The sequence below is a fragment of the Molossus molossus genome, unplaced genomic scaffold, assembly GCF_014108415.1.
Source record: "Molossus molossus isolate mMolMol1 unplaced genomic scaffold, mMolMol1.p scaffold_m16_p_4, whole genome shotgun sequence".
Lineage (NCBI taxonomy): Eukaryota > Metazoa > Chordata > Mammalia > Chiroptera > Molossidae > Molossus > Molossus molossus.
The window spans coordinates 43,774,167-43,788,189 of record NW_023425377.1 but is presented as its reverse complement, the minus strand read 5'-3'; the positions used below and the strand labels follow the sequence as shown (position 1 = coordinate 43,788,189).

Sequence of the window (14,023 nt, the reverse complement as noted above, 5' to 3'; positions counted from 1 at the left end):
ATTTTTCCCCTAACAAGGCATTAGAAATGTACAGGACTGCAAGACTTTATTCAAAATATTGGGGCCAAATATGTGTTGGAATTTCAGGATTCTTTGAATTTTAGAAAGATTAACATAGTACATACTGTGTGTGTGTGTGTGTGTGTGTGTGTGCACGCTTTTATTGATTTTTAGAGAGGGAGAGTGAAACATTGATATGAGAGAGAAACATTGATCATTTGCCTCACGTTCGTACCCCAACTGGGGATTGATCCCACAACCCGGGCATATGCCCTGATGGGGAATCAAACCAGCAATCTTTCAACGTATGGGGTGATGCTCAACCAGCTGGGCCCCACTGGCCAGGGCCATGCACTGTATATTTAATGTAATATCTTTTTACTTAAGGAAGTGACAAGTGACTTTTTATTATTAATAATATAAATAATAATGCCTTAAATTAGTTGAACTACTAAATGCCAGGCTCTATATTTTTCATAACTAATAAATTATATTCATTTTTACACATGAAAAAACTTAGAGACATTAGGTGACTTTATCAAGGTTCACGCAGCTGAGAAATAGTAGAGTTGAGATCCTAACCCATCTATTTGATCGTGTCTATGCCCTTAACCACTGCTGTTCTGCCTCTTCATTGTGCTGTGCTGTACTACTTAAACTCATGTTTATTGTTAACATTAGGAAGATTATTTATCTTGGTTAAGTTTAATCAGCTAACTTAATTAAATTCACTTAGTATTTCTTTTTTTTTTTTTTTTTTATCCTCACCCGAGGACATTTTTCCATTTTTTGTTCAGATAGAGCGGGAGGGAGAGAGAGAGGAAGAGAGAGAGAGAGAAACATCGATGTGAAGGGACACATCGAGTGGCTGCCACCCGCACGACCAACCAGGGCCGGGGACAAACTGCAACCGAAGTACGTGCCCTTAGCGGGAACCGAACCCGGGTCTCTCCGGACCGCAGGCCGATGCTCTAACCGCTGAGCCAAACTGGCCAGGGCCACTTAGTATTTCTAATAGACTTACATTAGATTCATTTAGCTTTTCTAGGAATGCTGTCCTTAGATGTAACTAAACATAATTTTGTTTTATTCTTCTCAGATTTTATATCTTGTGTTGGTTCACTTAACTAATTGTATTGGCTAGAACATTATGATTATAATGAATATCTTGTTTAGTTTATGAATTTAATGCATCTAATATTTAACTAAATACTGACATTAACTGGAATGTTTGTCATGTTTCACCATTGAGTATGAAGCCAGCCTCTTAATATTTTTTATAAATAAAGTATGAAAGAGATTAATTTACTTTTGTTTTATTAAGAGTTTAAAACATTTTTATTTTGACATCTACTTAGGTCAGGTTTTCCAGTGTTGATAATTGCCATGACATAATTGCACTTCAGTTTTAATCTCTGGTAGTCTATAAATTTCTTACCTCTTTGGTGAATTCATTTGCATTTAAAAATACGTTTATTGTACTTTATAACTTGACTTATGTTTATATATATTATTTTAAAATTTGTATTCATGTGGGCCTCACATGTAGAAGAAGTTTAATGAGTATATGTTGAATAAGTTAATTTTTACAATGATTTGATTAGTGAGGCATCTTGGCTAGTGATAGGAAAATGTTTTATCAATTTTAGAGATAGAAAAACCTCAGAAAAAAACAAATTTAGTAATAAAAGTTTTAGTTTCCTTGTTTTGTGGTCATGTAGCTGATTTCTGATCCTACCAATTTTCCATTCTGACTTAATAGCATTTTGCTGTAGGTACCAACCTACTAGAAGCTATCTAGTGGATTTAGATTTGGGTATTTAACACACACACACACACACACACACACACAAGTAATATGTTCACCAGATGTGAGAGAATGAGGAAATGTGCACATTATAGAAAATTAGCATGTGATTCATGCTGCTTATTTTCCTTAAATCTCTCAAACAAGCCTCTGAGTATCCCATACCTCTTGCTAAGTGTCCCCAGGCCCAGTGCTAGCAGCAGCCAGCCTTGGTTTGCAGCTTGGCAATCTCCCAGGCACCTCCAAGCCCAGCACAAGAAGCAGCCATCTGCAAATCGCTTTGTAGCTTATGCTGGGTGGCCCTAGGCAGGTCACAGCAGCAGCTGACTTTAGCCTGCACCTCCTGGGAGGCCCAGAGCCAGAGTACTTGATGGACATCATACCATGCTGAAGCACCACCCAACCATCTCCACAAGGGACACACTCAAAGGGTGGGCTCAGCAGGTACCAGAGCCCTGCTGTAATGAATCCTGTTCTGTGGGATTGGCCCCTGCACAGCAGATCCTCCATGGTTATGGTAGGCTGGTCCTCCCAGTTGATCAGCCTCGGGGGTAAATTCCTCCCATTGAGGTACCAACAACAGTCAAGGTTCAACTATAACAAGAGGGTGCACATAGCCTACATGGAGGGGGAAGTCACCCCTTTTGTAACCAGGGAGCCCATGCCACTGGGCCCTGCAGGACATGTGCTACATAAGGCCACTCTATCAAGACCAGGAGACGTTGCAGCTCTATCTAATAAAGAGAAACAAACACAGGGAGGCTGCCAAAATGAGGAGACAGAAGTGTCCCAAATGAAAGAACAGAATAAAACTTCAGAAGAAGAACTAAACAAAATGGAGATAAGCAATCTACCAGATGAAGAGTTCAAAATGATGGTTGTAGGATGCTTAGTGAACTTTGGGGAAGAGAAGATGAACTTAGTGAAAACTTTAACAGAGATATAGGAAACATAAAATTGGAGATAGAAAACATAAAAAGAATCAGCCAAATGACTACAGCAACTGAAACAAAGAATACATTACAGAGAATCAAAAGTAAAGTAAATGAAACAGGATTGAATCAGCAATTTGGAGGATAAAGAAGTAGTAAACACCCAATTAGACTAGTAAAAAGAATAAAAAACAATGAAGCTAGTCTAAGGAGTTTCTGGGACAACCCCAGGCATACCAACATTAACATCATGGTTGTGCTGGAAGGAGAGGAGAGAGCAAAGAATTGCAAACCTATTTGAAAAAATAATGATAGAAAACTTTTCTATTGGTGAAGGAAATAGACATACAAGAGTCCCAAATAAGATGAACCCAAAGAGGCCCATACCAAGACATAATTAAAGTGCCAAAAGTTAAAGACAAAGAGAGAATCTTAAAAGCAACAAGAGGAAAGCAGTTAGCTACCTACAGTGGAGCTCCCATAAGGCTGATTTCCTAACAGAAACTTTGCAGGCCAGAAGGGATTGGCATGACATAATTCAAAATGATGATAAGGAAGGACCTATAACCAAGATTACTCTACTTAGCAAGGCTATCATTTAGAATCAAAGGACAGATAGCTTTTCAGACAAGAAAAAGCTAAAGGAATTTATCACCACCAAACCAGTATTACAAGAAATGTCAAAGGGTCTCCTTTGAAAAGAGGAGGAAAAATGATAAATATGAATAATAAAATGGCAAGAACTGCTTATCCATCAACAATTACTTTAAATGCAAATGAATTAAATGCTTTATCAAAAGACATATGATACCTGCATGGAATAACAAGACAAGACCCTTACCTATGCTGTCTACAGGAGACTCACTTCAGACCAAAAGACACATACAGACTGAAATTAAAGGGATGGAAAAAGATATTTCATGAAAATAGCAACAAATAATAATAATAAAAAGAAGCAGGGATAGCCATACTTATTCCAGACAGAATAGGCTTTATAACAAGAGAAAAAGAAGGACCCAGCAATTTTACTTTTGGGTATTTATCTGAAGAAACCCAAAACACTACATCGAAAAGACATACATACATCATACATTTATTGCAGCATTTTTTGTAATAGCCAAGATATGGAAATAACCTAAATGTCCACCGATAAATGACTGGATAAAGATGTAGTACTGGACTATTAGTTACAGAGTTGTGAAAAGAGTGAAATCTTGCCGTTTGCAACAAAATGGATGGACCTAAAGTTATTATACTAAGTAAAATAAGTCAGAGGAAGATAAATACTATATGATTTTACTTACATGTGGAATCTAAAAAACAAAATAAACCAACAAAAGAAAGTTATAGATACAGAGAACAAACTGATAGTTGCTAGATGGGAAGGGGGTGTTGTGGGATGGGTGAAAAAGGGGAAGGGATTTATATGTGCAAATTGCCAGTTTAAAAAGTCATGAGGATGTAAAGTACAGCACAGGGAATAGTCAGCATTATTCTAATAACTATGAATGGTATCAGATGGGTACTAGTCTTATGGGGTTATCACTTCGTAAGTTATATTGATGTCTAATTACTATGTTGTACACCTGAAACTAGTATAACATTTTATGTCAACTGTAATTGAAAAATTAAAATATTTAAAGAAATTAAAATGCCGAGACAGAATGGGATATTTATTCAAATATTGCCCCTGAGTGGTTCCGAGTTTCTCCTATCCTAATTTGTAAATATCTATAAAGAAGAAACTTGGATGATTTTCAGGGAGTAGAATAATTGGCATTAGCACTTCAGTTTGGCATTGTGATCTCAAATATCTGTCTTTATCTATAGCTAGAAGTATTTTAAGAGTCTGATAATAGTTTCATAGTGTAAGGGAATGAAAACAAATTTGGTTAATAGTCCAGGTTAGAAGTACAGTTGTCCCTTACCACTTCACGCTTTGACTTTCGTGGCTTCACTCTATCATGGTTTTTTCAAATACTATACTATATACTATCTATACTATATTTGAAAAGTATACTATATTTGAAAAAACCGTGATAGAGTGAAGCCACAAAAATCACAGCGTGAAGAGGCAAGGGACAACTGTGTATAAATAAAGAATACTACTTCGTGGGAAGTTAATTTAGAGTCTGGAACTGATTAACCGTGATAAACGAGGGCCGACTGTATTTGGAAATAAACGCCACAGTGAGGTGCTATGCTATGCTTATGTAAGTAGAATTGGTGGCCTTAATGTTGGCCCCATTCAGCAGCTAATCATAGTATATATAATAATCCTTACCACAGCAGCTGGAATTTATTGTAGCTGTTGCTGTATGTCATCACTGTAAAGGCCGTGATTTCTATGAAGAAATCATAAAATCAGCCCTTCTGTGGTTTTGATTAAGGACTGTTTTTCTGGGCAGCATGAGAAAATGCTCTGCTTTTTGTGTGCTATATGGGCAGATGACATGTTTTTATAAAATACCCTATTTCTTTTTTGGAAAGAAGTCACATTTAAGATACTTATTTTTATTTGTACCATTAAATAATATTTACAATATACAATACAATAATATACAATATACAATACAATAATATACAATAAGTCCTCTCTTAACGTTGTAGATAGGTTCTTGGAAATTATAACTTTTAGTGAAATGACGAACAAAACCAGTTTTACCATAGGCTAATTGACAAAAGCTGTCATATCTGTGATCACAGAAACATCATCAAACTTCTAAATAAATACCCAAAACATGTCAAATAGTAAACATTGAAATATTAGCTATATATACATTTCAGAAAGATTAATGAAAACAAATAAGATTATTTTCCAACTTTCTTCTTCCAGTTCAGGGTCGTGGGTGGCCAGAGCCTCTCCTGGAAGCTCAGGGTACAAGGTGGGAACCCATCCTGGACAAGAGGCCCTTCCATCACAGGGTGCCTCCCTCACTCATTCACTCGCTCAGACTGGGACAATGTTGACATGCTAGTTCACCTCGCATGCACATCTTTTGATGTGAGAGGAATCCGAGAACCTGGAGAAAAGCCATACAGACGTGGAGAGAATATGCCATCTTCACATTGACAGTGGTCTCAGCCAGGAATTGATTTTATTTTATTTTTCATCCATGATAAAACAAAATTATATTGAATGAAATTATGTTATTTGAGGCCCTACTGTATATGTTCACTGAAAAATGCTATAGAGAATGATGTTAAAGTGAAATGTTTTTATTTTAGGGTGTATATAGAAAATTTTCACCCAAGACCACATTTGTATGGTTACCCTTTTTTTTAGGTGTAGTTCTTTTTAAAAACAGTTGACCCATAAAACTCACTAAAAGTTTGATGCTGTCTATATTGTCATTGTGTTTTAACACTACATAAGAAAGAGTAAATATTGTTAAATAGTGACAAATACTTATATGCCTAAGTACTTAAATTTTAGACATTCTAAGTTATATTTCTCTGATTCCTGCAAATGTTTCAAGCAGTTAACAAAGCAGATTCACCAGTAAAGCAAACAAATCTCCCCTAAAACAAGTAATTCTGCCCTGGCCGGTTTGGCTCAGCTGTTAGAGTGTTGATCTGCAGACCAGTGAATTGAGGGTTCAATTCTGGTCAAGGTCACGTACCTCGGTTGCGGTTGGTCCCTGGCCCTGGTTGGGGTCATGTGGGAGGCAGCCACTTGACATGTCTCTTTTACATCAGTGTCGTCCCCCCCCACACACACACACTTTATCTGAACTAAAATGGAAAAGTGTCCTCAGGTGAGGATAAAAAAATAAAAATAAAATAAGTAATTCCTTAAAGCCCAATAAATTAAACTTACAAATGTAGTATATCAAATGTTCTTATCTTTCACATATCTTAAGTAGAGCCTAAAATACCATTATAATAAATTGTTATAAATATATTTAATAGCACGAAAATATTACTGCTGTAGGTTTCACTTCACTTTATGATTTCTATAATGATTACTGTATTTTCTCAGAGTTGGAGATTTATCTACCCAAAAGGAAACAATTACTGTCTTAGGCCAGCTGAGGTAATTTGGTTAAAAATCATTACTGTGAACGCTGGCTGGTGTGCCTCAGTTGGTTAGGCATCATCCTGTGCACTGAAGAATTGTTGGTTCAGTAGGGGTACATGCCTGGGTTGTGGGCTTGATCTCCACTGGTGGGGTCTGTAGGAGACAGCTGATTGATGTTGCGCTCTCACATTGATGTTCCTCTCTCTCTTCTTCTCTTTCTAAAAATCAGTTTTAAAAATTTTTAAAGAAAAAAGTCATGACTGTGATGCTGATATGAGCAAAGCTATTTGACTTAAAAACTATGGAATAAGAATAGATTTCTGGGCAAAGAAATTTGAGACTTAACAGAGGCCTCGGACTAAGATGTGTCTGCTGAGACTGAGCTGGCCATTGTTAGAGTGGGTTCTTTTCTTAGGTTCATGTTTTTGCCTGTCACTTAACAGGACTTTGAACTGTTTTCTTTCAGTTGGTATATTATCTTAGAAGGAGATTTGAAAAATATCTCTCACATTTTAAAATGCCTACCAGATCACTTAAATGTACAAACCCTTTAATCCATCAGTTTCACTTTTGGAAATTTATCCTATAGATAAGTTCTGTAAATTTGCGTTCATTTCTTGATATTCCACTTGTGTGAATATATAAGATTATTCTTTGCAGCATGTTTCTGGTAGTAAAAGATTAGAAACAACTCAACTTCCCGTCTATTCAAAACAAGTTATATCCATGTGATAAAACAGCCGTTAAAAATTGAGGGAGGCAGTTTTTAAAAATTATTGACATTACCTGAGTCCCAAGATAAAGTGTTAAGTGAAAAACGGTGCGAGTGTTGGTGTGGTTTGGGAAGGGTGAGGGTTTAATCCTTACTGTGAGGTTTGAGATAATGAAATCTTTTGTATCCCTTTCCATAGACCTTCATTTCAAAGACTTACATTTTTTTTATTTATTTATTTATTTATTTATTTATTTATTTATTTATTTATTTATTTATTTATTGTTTTTTCTATCCTCACCCGAGGACATTTTTCCTTTTTTTGTTGTTCAGATAAAGTGGGAGGGGGAGGGAGAGAGAGAGGGAGAGAGAAACATCGATGTGAAAGGAACACATCGAGTGGTTGCCACCCGCACAACCCAACCAGGGCCAGGGACAAACTGCAACCGAGGTTTGTGCCCTTAGTGGGAATTGAACCCAGGTCTCTCTGGACCGCAGGCCGCTGCTCTAACCTCCGAACCAAACAGACCAGGGTCAGAGACTTACATTTTAATAAGAATTGATTGTGCAGCTGCAGCCCTAGCAACAAGGCCTGAGAGAAAAGAATTGGGACAATATTCCAGAAATTAAGGCAGGAAATGGTGTCATGTGAGCTGAATTAATGAAACTGATAAAAATATAAAACACTTAGTACAAATAAGACCAGTACTTTCTTTGGCAGAAAGGGTGTTGAAGTTTTCCACACCATTTTTATTTATTTATGACCAAAATGTCATAAGCTGCTGATTCAATAAGAGTAGCTACCTTATATTCTCTTTTAGTGTAAAAATACTGTAAGTACTCTTGGAAGCTACTGTTTCTGTGAATTATATCTAAAATGTAATTGTTGTTGGCCTGTTCTTGGTGAAGTGTAGATGTTTTCAAAACCCAATCTACCCACTTTGTCAGATTTTTTTAAAGTTTTTAATTTTTAATAATTAAAAAAATTAAATGCTGATTGTATTTTTAATGTGAATTTCTCATGGTTATTGGACTCTGTAAATGCCCTCAAGTAATAAAATTTGTTTAATATATTCTCTTTTTTCAACACTATGACAATGGTTATATAATCCATCAAAAACATAATTTTCCTGATTGTCAGATATTTAGGTTGTGTCTGAGGTTTTCCCTCCTATCATAAGTATTGCAATAAAACTTTTTTGTGCATATAGGTATTTTGCTTTCTTCTCAGTTACTCAGGATTACTTCTGGATACTTTTGAATACTTTCTAAAAGCATTATCAATTTATACAGTATTCTTAATTTTTCAAGACTGAGTTTTATTCTTATATCTTATTTGGCTCTTTGAGCCCTTAAATATTTTTTTTTTTTTTTTTTTTTTTTAAGTACAGTTATGACTTTTTTGAGAGGGAGAGGGACAGAAGGAGAAACATCAATGTGAGAGTGCAGCATCGATTGGCTGCCTCCCGCAAGCCCCCTACCAGAGATCAAGCCCGCTACCTGGGCATGTGCCTTGACTGGGAATTGAACCCTCAACCTACTGGTACACATGACATCCAGCCAATTGAGCCACACTGGCCAGGGCTCTGGTGCTCTCTCTTTACTGATGTTCCCTAGCTCCTCTGCTTCTCTTCTCTCTGTCCTTAAAATATTGCTGTGTCCTAAAATTCTAGTGTATTGGTCCTTCACTTCCCTTTCTCTTTTCAATTAATATGTTCTCCCTTAATGATTTTATTACCAACAATGTGTCAGTAACTCCTGTGTTTAGAATTCTAGTCTCAGCCTTTCTCCTGCACTCTATATCACTGTTTTTCATCAATTTATTGGACATCTTTCTACAGTTATGTTAGGCCCCTTGAACTCAGCCTATTAGCATCCTTATCTCAAATGTCCCTCACCTCCTTCATCTTCTGTACCTTGGTTAATGATACATGTTTAAGTCTGAAAACTGAGAGTCATTCATTCTCTTCCCTTATTCCCCATATTCAGTACCACAGGTCCTGTCTCTGTCTCCTAAATAACATCTAGCTCTGTCTTTTCCTTTCTATCTTCATTGCTAATCTTTGGTTGCCTAGTTCTCCTTGTCAGAGTACTAGGACTTGACTGAGTGGAACCCAAAAATGAATTATCTCTTAAATAGACAAATGAAATAGAAGGTGACCCTAGAGAAGGTGCGTACTTATATATTTATATTAACCTAGTTAGTAATAAAATGTTTTTTCTTTAGCTAAGGCAGAAGAGATGATTTATTATACACATGTTACATTCAGCCACAACTGAGAATAGAACCAGTATATAATGTCACAGGTCCAGGGCAAAGGACCAGAAGGGACTGCTTTTGTAAGAGCAGGGCAGTTCTCTCAGAAGGCATTCACGGATGCGTGTGTGTTCTAGATCTATCAAGAGGTTCTAGACAGCAAGCATACAGTTTAACAATTTATACCAGTGTCCCTGGCCCCTGGCTTGCCTTATTTCTGCTCCTGTGGCTTCCACAGGTGCACAGTCTATCCGGTTTACTTGGACTTCTGCCTCATCTTTCTTTTCACTTCAACCTGCGCATTTTTTTCTTCCTCTACTTGTCTCTCATGGCACAGAGGTTTCTAAGAAGATGTTGTTAAGGCCGAGAGTGTGAGTAATACTACATTTTTTAAAGTGTTTGCTTCTATTTAAGTCTCTCTCTGTTGATCATTGTATTCCCAGAGCAAAGTACATAGTAATTGCTCAACAGTATCTCAGATATTTTTACATGTATACACATACATGTATGGTGAAATCTTTCATTTAAAATATATGCTGAAGTTTTTTTTACCCTCACCCAAGGACATTTTTGCATTTATCTTGAGATAGATTGGGAGGGAGAGAGAGAAACATCGACGTGAGAGAGAGACATCGAGTGGCCGCCACTCACACAACCCCAACCGGGGCCAGGGATGAACTGCAACTGAAGTACGAGCCCTTAGCGGGAACCAAACCTGGGCCTCTTTGGTCTGGGGGCCGACACTCCAGCCGCTGAGCCAAACCTGCCAGGGCTGCTGAAGTTTTTTTTGTTTGTTTTTTAATCCTCACCTGAGAACATTTTTCCTTTTTTTTTTTTTTTTTTTTTTGTTCAGATAGAGTGGGAGGGAGAGAGAGGAAGAGAAAGAGAGAGAGAAACATCACGTGAAAGGGACACATCGAGTGGCTGCCTCCTGTGTGACCCAACCAGGGTAGGGGACAAACTGCAACTGAGGTACATGCCCTTAGCGAAAACCGAACCCGGGTCTCTCTGGACCTCAGGCCGATGCTCTAACCACTGAGCAAAACCAGCCAGGGCTGAAGTTTGTTTTTGTTGTCCAGTTAAGTAAGAGGTGGTATCAGAGAGGGTTGTTGCCCTGGCCGGTTTGGCTCAGCGGTTAGAGTGTCGGCCTGCAGACCAGAGAAACCTGGGTTCGGTTTCCGCTAAGGGCACGTACTTTGGTTGTAGTTTGTCCCAGGTCCTTGTTGGGGTCGTGTGGGTGGCGACCAGTTGATATGTCTCTCTCACGTCCTATGTTTCTTTCTCTCTCTTGCCCCGTCTCTCCCTCCTGCTTAATCTGAAGATAAATGCAAAAATGTCCTCCTGTGAGGATTAAAAAAAAAACAAAAAAACATTAAAAGAGAGTGTTGTTGATTACTTGATATAATTTCAAAAAGAAATACAGAAAAGGAAGCCAAATGTGTGTACTTTTAAATTTCCTTACAGATACACTGCATTTAAGTTTAATGCAGTAATGGAAAACTCTTTAGTTGATAATATAACACATCAGGTATTTATATTTTCTGTGTGTTTGTGTGTTCTTTGTGTTGTCCTCTAATTTAGCTTGTTTGACTGTTATCTTTGAGATTATCATACTATAATACAACCATTTTAAAACATCATTTTTACGTTTACATGTAAATAGCAACACTGTTTATAGAAATATAGTAAATTTTATTCTGGGGCTAGAAGATTTAAGGTGATAGTAAAGTATTTTTTCCTGACATTATTTTCTCTAAGTAACCAAAAATGTTAATAGCTTTTAAACACCAATGGAAATTCCACAAAGATACAATTTTACTCTTTTTTTTCCCAACAGTTGTCACAACCCTGTGACAGTTGTCACAGTTATAGTGGTCCACAGTCAAGTCTATTAAATGTTTCAAGGCCTTTTAACTATTTTCCATATTGACTTGATACTCTGTATTGGTCTGTAACATAGAACATAACTTTATCATTTTGTATAAATTCCAAGTTGATTTTTCTAAATTTTAGTAAAACATCTTACCCTTACAAACTTCATATGTGGGTTAAGCAAGGAGAATAGCAGATTTATTCAAATACATTTTTAAATATATATTTTGAAGCTCATTTAAAATATACAAATATCTTTTTTCTTCAGATTTGAAAATGCAAATATTTTTATTTTGGGGAATGTGATTTTTATCTTGTTTTCTAAAAATAATTATAGCTTGATGTAGTCCCCTTTGTTTGTTTATTTTTCCTTTGTTTCTCTTGCCCTAGGATATATACTGGTGAAAATACTACTACGTCAGATGTTTTAGATTTTACTGCCTATGGTTTCTTCTAGTATTTTTATGGTTTTGTGACTTACCTTTTATCCAGTTTGAGTTTATTTTTTAATATATTTTTATTGATTTTTAGAGAGAGGAAAGGAGAGGGACAAAGGGAGGAGGACATATCAGTTGGTTGCTCCCGCACACACAACATACCAGAGATCAAACCCACAACCTGGGCGTGTGCCCTGACCAGGAATCGAACTGGCGACCTTTTGATGCACAGGATGACCAAGCCACACCAGCCATGGCTTGAGTTTATTCTTATGTATGGTGTAAGTTGGTAGTCTAGTTTCCTTTTTTGCATGTACCTGTCCTGTTTTCCCAACTCCGTTTATTGGAGATACTATCTATGTATACTCCATTGTATGTTCTTTGCCTCCTTTGTCAAATATTGATTGACCATATTGGCTTGGGTTGATTTCTGGGGTCTCTGTTCTGTTCTGTTGATCTATATGCCTGTTCTTGTGTCAGTACCAGGCTGTTTTGGTTACAATGGATTGGTAGTTTACTTTGATATATACGGTATTGTGATCCCTCCAACTCTGTTCTTTTTTCTCAAGATTGCTGAGGCTATTCAGAGTCTTTTTTGTTCCATATGAATTTTTGGAGTATTTGTCCTAGATCTGTGAAATATCCTGTTGGTATTTTATTAATTTATTTTTATTACAGATGTTTCTCCTTTTTCCCCCATTGACACCCTCCTGCCAATCCTGCCCCCCCCCCCATTTATTTATTTATTTATTTATTTATTTATTTATTTATTTTTGTTGATCCTCACCCAGGAATATATTTTTTTCCATTATTTTTTAGATAGAGTGGAAGGGAGGGAGGGAGTGGGGAAGAGAGAGAGAGAGACAGACAGACAGACACAGAGAGTGAATAAGAAACATCAATGTGAGAGAGATACATTGATTTGATTGCCTTCCACAAGACCCCAACCAGAGCCGGGGATTGAACATGCAACCATTAAGTGCCCTTGACTGGTAATCAAGCCCGTAACCCTTTGGTGCATGGGCAAATGTTCTAACCACTGAGCAAACCAGCCATGGCGGCTGTTGGTATTTTAATAGGGATTGCATTGAATCTGTGGATTGCTTTGGGTAATACGGACATTTTAATAATGTTAATTCTTCCAATTCATGAACATAGTATATGCTTCCACTTGTTTGTATCTTCCTTTGTTTCTTTTTTCAATGTCCTATAGTTTCCCAAGTATAGGTCTTTTACCTCCTTGGTTAAGTTTATTCCCAAGTATCTTATTATTTTTGTTGTTGTTGCAGTGGTAAATGGGATTTTCTTTTTTTTTCTTTTCTAATTGCTGTTATTGAGATTTCATTATTGATGTATAAAAATGCTGTTGGTTCCTTGATGTTAATTTTATATCTTGTTACTATGCCGAATTCATTTATCAAATCTAGCAGTTTTGATAAAAAAACAAAAACAAAAACAAAACCAAGTGGAGTCTTTAGAGTTTTCTATGTACAATATCATGTCATCTGTGAATAATGACAGTTTTACTTTCTCCTTTCCAGTTTGGATGCCTTTTATTTTTTCTTGTCTGATCTCTGTGGCTAGGACTTTTCAGTACTGTGTTGAATAAGAGTGGTGAAAGCAGGCATCCCTGTCTTGTTCCTGATCTTAAGGGAACTGCTTTTAGTTTTTGCCCCATTAGTATGATGTTGGCTGTATTTGTAATATATGACCTTTATTATGTTGCTGTATTATTATGCTGAGTGAAATAAACCAGTTAAAGACAAATACTACATTATCTCACTTTAATGTGGAATCTAATGAACAAAATAGGTCCAGAGGCATGGGTGCATGAAGCAAAATAACAGATCTCAGAAGGGAGGGGGGAGTGGAGAGGGGACAGGAAGAGATTAACCAAAGAACATTTATGCATATATGCATAACCCATGGACACAGACAATAGTGTGGGGAAGGCCTAGGGTGAGGTGGGAGCTGAGTGGAGGGAG

The 14,023-nt window shown here is 36.9% G+C and overlaps 1 protein-coding gene across 9 annotated transcripts in view; it reads left to right on the top strand.

Annotated features, from left to right (window-relative positions):
- Window positions 1-14,023, top strand: part of CDC42SE2 (CDC42 small effector 2) — a 137,768-nt gene that overhangs the window by 55,311 nt on the left and 68,434 nt on the right. Inside the window, exon 3 of one of the 9 annotated variants that reach the window (XM_036282033.1) lies at window positions 9,968-10,100. The exons of the other annotated variants lie outside the window; for them this stretch is intronic. The gene's annotated coding sequence lies outside the window, so the exon portion shown is untranslated. The remainder of the gene's footprint in view (window positions 1-9,967; window positions 10,101-14,023) is intronic. 9 annotated transcript variants of the gene reach the window in all.